Raw genomic sequence first — 11,500 nt, 5'->3', positions numbered from 1 at the left:
ATCAAGAGCTTTTACATGCCTGTATTTTTTTCTGTCTTGCTCAATAAAGAGAATTATGTCATATTTCAATAAAAGATAATGCTTCTACAAGTTCTCTGTTTTGCTGGTTATATTTTTAAAAACCAAACTCACCCCTTTACTCTTTTGGATTATACAAGTAAAAGCTGATGTATGTGTGTTCTCAAGTTACAGCTGACTAAAGGTGACCCCAATGGATTTGCAAGGCAAGGAATGTTTAGAGGTGGTTTGCCATTGCCTACGTGTGTGTGGACTGAGAGAGTTCTGAGAGAACTATGATTGGTCCAAGGTCACACCAGCAGGCTTTATATGGAATTGTGGGGAAGTGAACCCGGTCCTCCAGATCAGAGTTCATCACTCTTAACCGCTATACCATTCCTGCTGATCTTCCACCTTTAATAGATCAAATCTGGAGAACACTCTGCTATACATTTGAGGCAGAGTGTTGGGAAATTGTTCAGTTCAGATCCTTGAATTGGATACACGAGAGCATCTCTCATTATGCCCAGATTTTCTACATACCAAGCAGATTCTCAACTCTGAGCCAAATATTTATGTTCCTCCTGGTCTTCAGAAAGCTACCTTGTGTAAAATTTGGGACAACCTATCCACCTATATTGAGGAGCTTCTCACAGTGGAGAGATGTAGTCATCCCTCCTCTGAGATTGTTCTAATGGGGGACTAACGCAAGAGTAGGTGCAAATTTAGCTTCCCTTCTTGAGCAGGAAGGTTTTGATGATGAACCCTACCACTCACTCTTACTTCCTGCCCTTCGTGACTCCAAGGATACTCACTCCAATGCTGCTGGTAGGAAACTCACTCATTTGGCCATCAAGCACAACAAACTTTGGCTTAACGGCTTAAAGTGCTATGCCCACGCTCAAGATTATACCTTTGTTTCTCCTCATGGCTGCAGTGTCATTGACTATCTCCTCATTTCCCCAGAGTTGAGATCATCTGTTTTATCCTTCCAGATTGGAGATCTTCTGCTGGGTGATCACCTTCCCCTTAGACTTGTTTTATCACATCAAGTTTAGTGAAGACATGCAGCTTCCCTCACTCACTCAAAATGAACGCCCACTTGAACTGGTTTGGCCTCAAGCAGACTAGGTTTTGACACCCAAACTGGCCTTAGCCAAATCCAAAACTTAATACCTCATTTCCTAGCTTTGCATAACTTTGTAGCCTCAAATCCTCTGGTTGTATCCTCGCCTGCAGATTCCCCCCCAGGAGACTATTACCAGGTTCGAAGATCTTCTTAAAACAAATTGTGGATTTGGTCTTCTTCGACGTCCAACGTGGGGAACTCCCAGCAAAAACAGAAAGAGAGAACACCTTGGTTTGATAGGAGTGCATGGAGCACAATAGTCACAAATTTGCTCCTTATATCGAACTTTAGGGCTTCAGGAGACCAGGACCTCCTCGGTCCTGCTAATAAATTGTAGAAAACAACTTCATTGAAGCCAGCTAATTAGGAAGAACCATACATGGAACATGTCTCATCACTCAATGGGAACATACTCCCACTCTGCAGGTAACTTCCCTAAACAATTCCCAGTTTTCTACTCTGGGTTGTCCTGAATAATTTTTTAACTGAAGCAAAGCCCCCCCTACCCTCCCTATATTATCTCCTGATATTTGGCATGATCTATTTTAGCAAACTTTTTTAATGATGATATTTTTAAGGCAATGGATTCCTCCTTTTCACCTATCCCTTTAGATTTTCCAAGTTGGCCTCTTTGTCTCATCTCAAAGAAGTAGTTGAGCAGTTAGGAGGACTCCTCAAAGGAAGGGAAGCCCCTGGCCATTCCTGATTCTCATAATTCCAGAGATTCTGGAAATTTCATACTTGATCTCTGGTGGGGCTCTCTATCCTGGCCACTCTTTTACCCAAGTAAACAACTCAGGTATCCTACCACCCAAGACTTGGCTGTCTGCGACTGTGTTTCCCATCCATAAAAAAGGAAGTCACTTCAGAGCCCGCTGCCAACTTCCGCCCCATCAGCCTCCTCTCAGTGATAGGGAAGATTTATGCTTAAATTGCTACTGAAGAAACTTCTTTGAAGTTGTGGCTTTCCCACTCTGGTGCAGTGGGGGGGCCGAACAAATAAGGCTTTCGCAAGGGGAAATCTCCTCTGGACCCACGCTCCTGGTGCTGGCCATTACACTCTAGCCAGTAAATACTCAATCAATGCAGATAACAAACTCTCACTTGCAGCTGTCTTTATTATTGATTTTAAAGGCTGCCTTTTGGACTCTGTGCCGAGAGAACTTCTCTGAAGGCAAAACTGGTTGCCCCCTCAACATTGGCGCTTCCAGACTCTTGTTCTTAATTAGGCAACTGCACACAAATACCCAGTTGCCGGATCAAGTGTTTTCCATGAGAGGCCTTTTGACAGATGTATGTATTCCAATTCTCAAAGGGGTCAAACAGAGGCTCGCGTTCTGGCAATCCCACTCTTTTCAACCTTTTTTCTTAAAGTGACCTCCCCTACTTTCTCAAGGCAGTGAGAACAGCGCATGCCCAAAAACTGGGAACAGCCCATGTATCAATTCTGCGCTAAGCAGATAACGCTGTCCTTTTCTCTCTCGATCCAGAGTTGGCTCTCAGGCGGCTTAATGAAGCGCTGTGTGGACTCACTGTGAATCCAACAGACTGATGATATTAATTTAATTATGAACAAACCAAGGTATTGGTCTTAACCTCTAGGCACCCTTTAAGAAGCTCACATGGGCAATGAAAAGCACCCAAATTAGAACAGAGTTAAAGTGCTATAAAATACCTTGGGCCTTCTTATTCTCCTTTAACCTTTCATGGGCAACCCAGAGGAAGGCCGCTCTCCTAGCTACATCTAACAGTATGTCAGCATTACTACATTTCTTTTACAGCAGTGGACATTCCTTTATCCCTCCTGCCCTCAAATTTTTCAATGCCAAAGCCGCCTCAAGATTGCTTTACGGAGTCCCAATCTGGATTCAAGCTATTAACCACTCCTTGAATTTTCTTCAATCCAATTTTTTTCACAAGATAACTGGACTCTCAAATTGAGTGCCCTATGCAGCTCTTTGTCTGGAGTTAAGTCAAAACTCCTTGGAATCAGCCACTTGGCTGAGGACTTTTAGATTCTGGCTGCGAATTCACTTTCTCTCAGACTGTAATTCCCTGGTCCACCGTCTGCTCTCTGACACCCATTCCAACCCCTGGTTTTCCATAATTGAAGAAAAATGGCCTCTATTGGACATTGTCCAAGTGGATTCACTTTATACCCCTTGTCCTATTCAAGAAGCTTATAGGAAATATACAAGGTCAACATATTGGATAGAGAGTTCTCTACCCTCCCAACTCACCTTGTAGCAGCCTAAGAAACGTGCTCCCCCCTGTATTTTTCTCTCCCATTTGAACGGGGCCACTTGGCACAATACCTGTATTGCTTAATAAACCCTGTTCAAAGGAGAGCCATAATGCTCGTCAGGTTTAATGTTATGTCTTCTGCCTTGTTACATGGCAGATTTAATAAGCAAGAAAGATTTAATAAGCAAGATTGTGCCCATGTAACGACGGCTCAGTTGAATCTCTGGCCCACCAATTACTACCCTGTCTCAGATTCGAGGAAATCAGATCCCAGTATGTGAATCTTACTCCTTTACATTTACCCCATCTCCCCGATTTAATTAGATTACACTACTTGTTGGACAACCCTGATCCTTCTCTCTGTACGATAGTGGCAGACTTTCTCCTGGAAATTACCAGACGCCAGTAGATTTCCTTCGACCTGTATTGTATATGCTTTTTAATCTGTTTTTTTTTAATTACTTGTACTGTTGTCTATGCCAATAAAGGCTTGCTTCTTAACTCTGAGCCAAAATTAAATCTGCATGCTCTTGAGTATGAATAAAGCCTCTTTCTATTAAGAAAGCCTGGAACTAAGGTGTGACCTTCATGCTGGGGGACCTGCACAAAATGGCGGATGGGCAGATTCTCCCTGTCAGTGGATGTCATGGAACCTAAAGGGAACAGGTGGAAGGGAGGGATATATACCATCTCCTGCCTTTTGTGCTCGTGTCAGAGAACAGCCAAGATGGGATTGTGCTGGTTTAGCGGTTTTCGAAAATCCTGGGGTTGAGGGGAATAAATAGGCCAAACTCGTTTTGGGAATGGGACCTGTGCGAATTCCTCCCGAAAAACCCGATTTACACAATGTCCTGCACCTGTTTATTTGGCCTGTGCTTAAGCAAACTGAAGGTTTCATCTATTTTTCTTTCTTTCTTTCTTTCTTTCTTTCTTTCTTTCTTTCTTTCTTTCTTTCTTTCTTTCTTCCTTCTTAGAGAAGCAGAATCGAAAATTACCAGTCATCCTCTTGCAGCACGCAGGGACAACCGAAACAGGAGGCCTGTTGTGGTTTTAACACTCTTGAGGTTGATTTTGTAATTTAAAAGTGCTCTTCCTGTAATGACTGTATGCCTGAGATTTTCTGACAGCCTGATGCCAGAGGAGGTTTCATCATACGCAAAAGATAGAGTGACTATAGTGGTGCCCTAAAGACTAATAAGATATTATTCCATCTAAAACAAGACAGGAGTCCTGTGCAGCTTCCAAGGATGATGTTTTCACCCACTTAGCAGAAACAGAAGTCTTGTGGATTTTACACTCAGAAGATTTTTTTTAACGTGGTAAGCTCTATCCATCCCCAACATCTCCAGATATGTCCAAACATGGAGCTGGCGACACAATTTCAAATGGAAATGCCAGGGACTGAAACTGATACCTCCAGTGGGCAAAGCAGATGCTCTACCACATAGGGGCTTTCCCCACTGACAGAGTTGAACTGGTTTCTACCTAGGTTCACCTCAGTGAATCTCCACTGCCACTGAGCTCAACATTGTTTTGTCTCCGCCCCGCCCCCCCCCCCGGCAGAACTGCGACATCCTTGTCACAGTTATGAACTACACTTTTCTGCCGGAACAAGGTCAATACCGCTTCGAAGCTTCGAAGTGGGGAAGCATTGAAACAATACCTCATCCATTCAACCAATCACGAGCCGCTTTTGTGGCATGCACAGAACGGGAAAGTTGTGGCGGGCAGAAAGCACATGTAACTGTAAAGTGTAAAGTGTAAAAACTGTAAAAAAAAAGAACGCTCCCGTTTCCTGCCATAACACAAGTGCCAATCACGATCGAGGAGCGAAACAGGCACCAAGATGATCCCGCCCACTTAGCTCAGTTCCAGGGGGCCAACTCAGTTGCTGTGGGGACAGCCTGGAATCGCTCTCCACTGAAGGGAACCAAGTCGACCTTAGCTCCTTCTGTAGTGGGGAAAGCCCATAGTCACAGCCATTAAAATACTACAGAATCTATAAGACATGCTATATTACAGATTCCACAACTGTTTTGAGTCACATCTCCCAAGTTCCTCTTCAGGCTAACCAAGGCAGTTTCAGTTCCCTCTACTTGGTTGTAACTTTGAAGTGTGATCAGAAAATGAAATTATAGCATGCACACTGGTTTCTTAGTGTTCAGGCATATGTATCGACAGGAATGTGCTCTAGCTGAGAATGCATCTTGAACCGCTCACAGAAAACTGGAGAAGGGAGCTGAGGTCAAAAGAACTGCCAATGTAGTATGCCAGTACTAGAATTAGTCCTCCCGAAAGGCAAAATATGGGCACTGAACTGATACTAGGAAATAAGAACATAAGAAACAGCCTGATGGATCAGACAAGAGTCCATCCAGTCCAGCACTCTGCTACCTGCAGTGGCCCACCAGATGTCTTTGGGAGCTCACGTGAAGGATGTGAAAGCAATGGCCTTTTGCTGCTGCTGCTGCTGCTCCTGAGCACCTGGTCTGCTACGGCATTTGCAATCTCAGATCAAGGAGGATCAAGATTGGCAGCCATAGATCGACTTCTCCTCCATAAATCTGTCCAAGCCCCTTTTAAAGCTATCCAGGTAAGTGGCCATCACCACTTCCTGTGGCAGCATATTCCAAACACCAATCACACGTTGCATGAAGAAGTGTTTCCTTTTATTAGTCCTAATTCTTCCCCCCAGCATTTTCAATGTATCCCCCCTGGTTCTAGTATTGTGAGAAAGAGAGAAAAAATTCTCTCTGTCAACATTTTCTACCCCATGCATAATTTTATAGACCTCAACCATATCCCCCTCAGATGTCTCCACTCCAAATTAAGAGTCCCAAACGCTGCAGCCTCTCCTCATAAGAAAGGTGCTCCAGTCCCTCAGTTATCCTCATTCAGGGGCGTAATGCCCATTGGGCAAGGTGGGCAGCTGCCCAGGGCACCACTTTGTGGGGGGCATCAAAATGCAGGTTAAGGTTTTGGGTATTTTTAGTGGTTTTCCATCTTTGGCCTACAGGGGGCACCGTTTTTAGGCTAGTGGCACCAAAATTTCAGCGTATTATCAGGAGACTGTCCTTATGCTATGCCCCAAGTTTGGTGAGGTTTGGTTCAGGAAATCCAAAGTTATGGACTCTCAAAGGGGGTGCCCCATCCCCCATTGTTTCCAATGGGAGCTAATAGGAGATGGGGGCTACAGTTTTGAGGGTCCATAATTTTGGACTCCTTAAACCAAACTGCACCAAACTTGGGGGGTCCCATCAGGACAGTCTCTAGATGATACCCTGACATTTTGTTGCCGATACATACAAAAATGCGCCCCCTGCAGGAACATCCCAGAAATTTGGCCAAGAATCTTTGTTCTGCATTGAGTTTTCTGTATTGCATTCAATGGGGGTTGCAGGCTGGGGGGGGGGGGGGGGTACATTTCTGAAGGCACAGTCTCAAAACTTTCAGGGTATCATCAGGAGACTGCACTTATGATACCTCCCAGGTTTGGTGCAGTTGGTTTAGGGGGGCCAAAGCTATGGACCCTCAAAACTGTAGCCCCCATCTCTTATTAGCTCCCATTGGAAACAATGGGGGATGGGGCACCCCCTTTGGGAGTCCATAACTTTGGACTCCTTGAACCAAACCTCACCAAACCTGGGGGGTAGCATAAGGACAGTCTCCTGATGATAGCCTGAAATTGTGGTGCTGATATGTCTAAAAATGCACCTCCTGCAGGCACCAATTTCCTGGTGCAAAAAATTTTTTGGTCGTGGTGGAGTGGCCGCCCATGGCGGGGGGGGGGGGCATCCAACTCAGGTTTTGCCCAGGGCTACAGTTTGCCTCGTTACGCCCCTGTCCTCATTGCCCTTCTCTGCACTTTTTCTGTCTCTTCTATATCCTTTTTGAGATGTGGCAACCAGAACTGAACACAGTACTCCAAGTGTGGTTGCACCACTGCTTTATATAAGACATGACAATCTTTGCAGCTTTATTATCAATTCCTTTCCTAATTATCCACAGCATAGAGTTTGCCTTTTTCACAGCTCTCATGCATTGAGCTGACATCCCCAGAGAACTATCAACTAAGACGCCTAAATCCCTTTCCTGGTCTGTGACTGATAGCACTGACCCCTGTAGTGTGTATGTGAAGTTTGGATTTTTTGCCCCTATGTGCATCACTTTACATTTTGCTGCATTGAACTGCATTTGCCATTTTTTAGCCCACTCACCTAATTTATAAAGGTCCGCTTGGAGCTCTTCATAATCCTTTGTGGTTCTCTCCACCCTACATAATTTGGTATCATCCGCAAACTTGGCCACCAGGCTACCCACCCCTACTTCTAGGTCGCTTATGAATAAGTGAAAGAGAACACTGGTCCCAAAATGGATCCTTGGGGAACACGGCTCCCTACATCTCTCCATTGAGAGAACTTCCCATTTACACCCAACCTTTGCTTCCTGTTTCCCCATCAGTTTTTAATCCAGCATAAGAGGACTTCTCTTATTCCTTGATATTTTCTCAATAGTCTCTGGTAAGGAACTTTGTCAAAAGCCTTTTGGAAATCCAAGTAGACAATGTTCACTGGTTCCCCCTTATCCACATGCCTGTTTACACCCTCAAAGAACTCTAGTAAGTTTGTAAGGCAGGACTTGCCTCTGCAAAAGCCATGCTGACTCTTCCTCAGCAGGTCTTACTTTTCTACATGTTTTATAATTTTATCTTTAATGATAGATTCTATTAATTTACCAGGAACAGATGTCAAACTGACTGGCCTGTAATTTCCTAGGTCCTCCCTAGATCCTTTCTTAAAGATTGGTGTGACATTGGCCATCTTCCAGTCTTCAGGGATGGAGGCTGATTTCATAAGTTGCATATTAAAATGAGAAGATCAGCAATTTCATGCTTGAGCTCTTTAAAAACTCTTGGGTGAATGCAATCTGTGCCAGGGGATTTGGTAGCATTTAATTTATCAATGGCTGCCAGAACTTCTTCCTTGTCTACCACTATCTTCGCTAGTTCCTCGGAGTCGCCTCCTAAGAAGCTTGGTTCAGGTGCAGGAATTTTCCTCTCCTCTTTGGTGAAGACAGATGCATAGACTTCATTCAGCTTCTCTGCAATCTCCCTGTCATCCTTTAGCACACTTTTTGTTCCTTTGTCATCTAACGGGCCTACCGCTTCCCTAGCTGGCTTCCTACTTTTGATGGAAACTGTCCCGGGTAAATAGTAGTATTAAAAAGTACATTGCATATGGCCAAAGGCTGTAACATTCTTTCATTTAATTAAGAATGTGTAGAATATGAAGGTTAACAAAAAAGATGAAGGCGAAAACACAGCAAGAAAAGCAAATTAGATAAAAATTAACATAGAGCAAAATGAAGACATCCTGCCCTAAAAAACACAAATTAAACCACCACAAATTAGGCATCGAGCATGGCTTTACTTGGCTTTTCATAGCAGAAAGTGTGAATAATGAGACCATATGGATGACAGCTACAAGAAAAACAATTTCCTCTGCCACCAAACCCAGGTCAAGGCTGGCTCAGAATAGCACAAGAAATTTAGAACTCGTATCTTGATAGATACAATGGGATAAACCATAACAAAGTTCCTTTATATTCTAGGGCTCTGCAGGGACATGGGTACTGGGCAACAGATTCATAAATATATTGAAAAAAAATCAGAGTGCATGGAGTGAGAGGGGAAGGTTTGCACTTCATGTTATTTGACCTAAGTACATCCAATGTTTTCCTGGCTAGTCTCTTCATAATACATCATACATTCCAAATACTGCTGCAACCCCATGACCTTTTCTCACAATACTAGAACCAGGGGGCATTCATTGAAAATGCTGGGGGGAAGAATTAGGACTAATAAAAGGAAACACTTCTTCATGCAACGTGTGATTGGTGTTTGGAATATGCTGCCACAGAAGGTGGTGATGGCCACTAACCTGGATAGCTTTAAAAAGGGCTTGGACAGATTTATGGAGGAGAAGTCCATCTATGGCTACCAATCTTGATCCTCCTTGATCTGAGATTGCAAATGCCTTAGCAGACCAGGTGCTCGGGAGCAGCAGCAGCAGAAGGCCATTGCTTTCACATCCTGCATGTGAGCTCCCAAAGGCACCTGGTGGGCCACTGCGAGTAGCAGAGTGCTGGACTGGATGGACTCTGGTCTGATCCAGCAGGCTAGTTCTTATGTTCTTGTGTTCTTATGACCTGAAAGATGAAGTTCCCCCAAAGTATACTGCACATACCAATGTCACAATCACCAAAACATCACAAACTTCTGCAAAATGAGGATATAGTTCCTTAAAACTGCTGCATCCCATTTTAGAATGAATTGCACAAACCCTCAAGTTGCAAAAGACCTGCCACTATAAATCCAATAAATACATTAATAAATTAGAAGTCCCACCAAACAGACAGTGCTCCAGAGTTGAGCATAATAGTAAAAGGCACAAAATCCCTGTTAATCCGAATCAACCTTCTGTGAAACAATTTTTCCAACAATTTTCCAATAATTACGTGCTGCCAAACTGTAACTGATTTATGGTGAGCTGCTTAGCTGTTAAATTCTGAGAAGCTCAGTACTAGTCTGGGACATTCCGGATGCTAAAATTTAAGTGAGTGAAAACACACCATGATGGAAAGGCTAAAGGCAGGCAGACCACACAACACATAACTGTGACCTCAGCATGGTCATAATGGAAATTTCAGCATCTCCTTGTGGCAAGACTTTTCTTCCTGCTTCGTTCCCATGAATGTAATAGGACAGTCTTGCACCTACTTCCCCCCGCTTCCTGTTGTAATGTCCACTTTTCCTTGACTATCCGGCTATTTCCAAAAGCTTCCTCCGTCACTCGATACGCTAAAACATGGTGGCCACCATGTTGTCTTGGAGGACTAATAAACAGAGTATGGATGCCAAGGCCGCCTCTTTTGTTGGCTCCCAGGACCGGTATTCAAAGATTCTGAGCTTATGGATATGGAGGTTCCCTTAAGTCATCTTGTGTGTGCTACTTCCTAAACAAAGGACTCACAATGACTGCTGTTTGGGCTGTGGAAACATTTTGTATTAATCAGTATCTTAATTATTGTTTAAGTTAAGTTGTATATTTCCAGTAATGCTTACTGGCTTTCTTATACTAGTTCTTAGTTGATCTGTAGCTTTAAGTTCTGTCATAGGTCGATTCTGCACAGCATAATAGTAATTGATTACATCCATTATTTTTAAATCCGGGTCTATTTCATTCCATTTTTGTCCTTCGCATGTGTGCTCATTTTCCATGAAGGAAACAATCTGTTTTCTTTCTACCTCTTCACATGAACCTACTTTTCTTTTTACAATGCAAATGGAGCTGCGCAGGTGCAAAATCTCATTTTTCCTGCGGTCTGATTGGCTGTTTCATCATCACAGTCCCCCTTCTGCCTGCTCCTGCCCTCTGCTGAAAGAACGCTTCTGATTGGAGAATCCACCTCAACCACAGAAGCCCAAGCAGGACTTCCCCCTCCCATTTCTCTAGCGTGGAAAAAAAGTTTAGGGCTTTGAAACCATGACACATGTAAACGTGAAGCATGCACCCCTCCCTTAATGCTGTGATATCCAAAATGGGAGCAAAGCAATACGTCCCATCCACATCCAAAGGTTTGTATCTGTCTAGCTATCTGCCCTGAGCACCCAAAAAATAAAAAGAAAGGAAATCCATTATTAATCCATTGCTGTACACATTTGGGTGAAATAGTGCTCAGAGTCGCTGCCGAGGGAGATGGTTCAGAAATGGCAGACTATCACACTGGGGCAAAGCTGTGCCCATAGGCAAATCCGTCCCATTCTGGTGGCGAAGCAAGATTTAAATCATGCTATAAGTGGTTTTGCTTGCTGCAAACAAAGTAGAAAGTGAAAGTGGGACTTGAGAAAATACATCCATACAAGAAATCTTGCTGCGGCGAACACTGGCCTCCCCTACACAGCAAAGACTTGTACGTAATTATGTATGAATCAACTTAATCAGTGTTTAGATTAAATTGTATATTTCCAGTAATGCAAATGGGCTTCCTTATACTGGTTCTTGGTTGATCTGTTGATCCAAGGTCTGTCATAGTTTGGTTCTTAAATGGTAAAACTATTGCTGCAGAACA

The sequence above is a fragment of the Sphaerodactylus townsendi genome, linkage group LG06, assembly GCF_021028975.2.
Source record: "Sphaerodactylus townsendi isolate TG3544 linkage group LG06, MPM_Stown_v2.3, whole genome shotgun sequence".
In the NCBI taxonomy this organism is placed as follows: domain Eukaryota; kingdom Metazoa; phylum Chordata; class Lepidosauria; order Squamata; family Sphaerodactylidae; genus Sphaerodactylus; species Sphaerodactylus townsendi.
The sequence above is the reverse complement of the archived record's forward strand: the minus strand, read 5'-3'. Positions refer to the sequence as shown.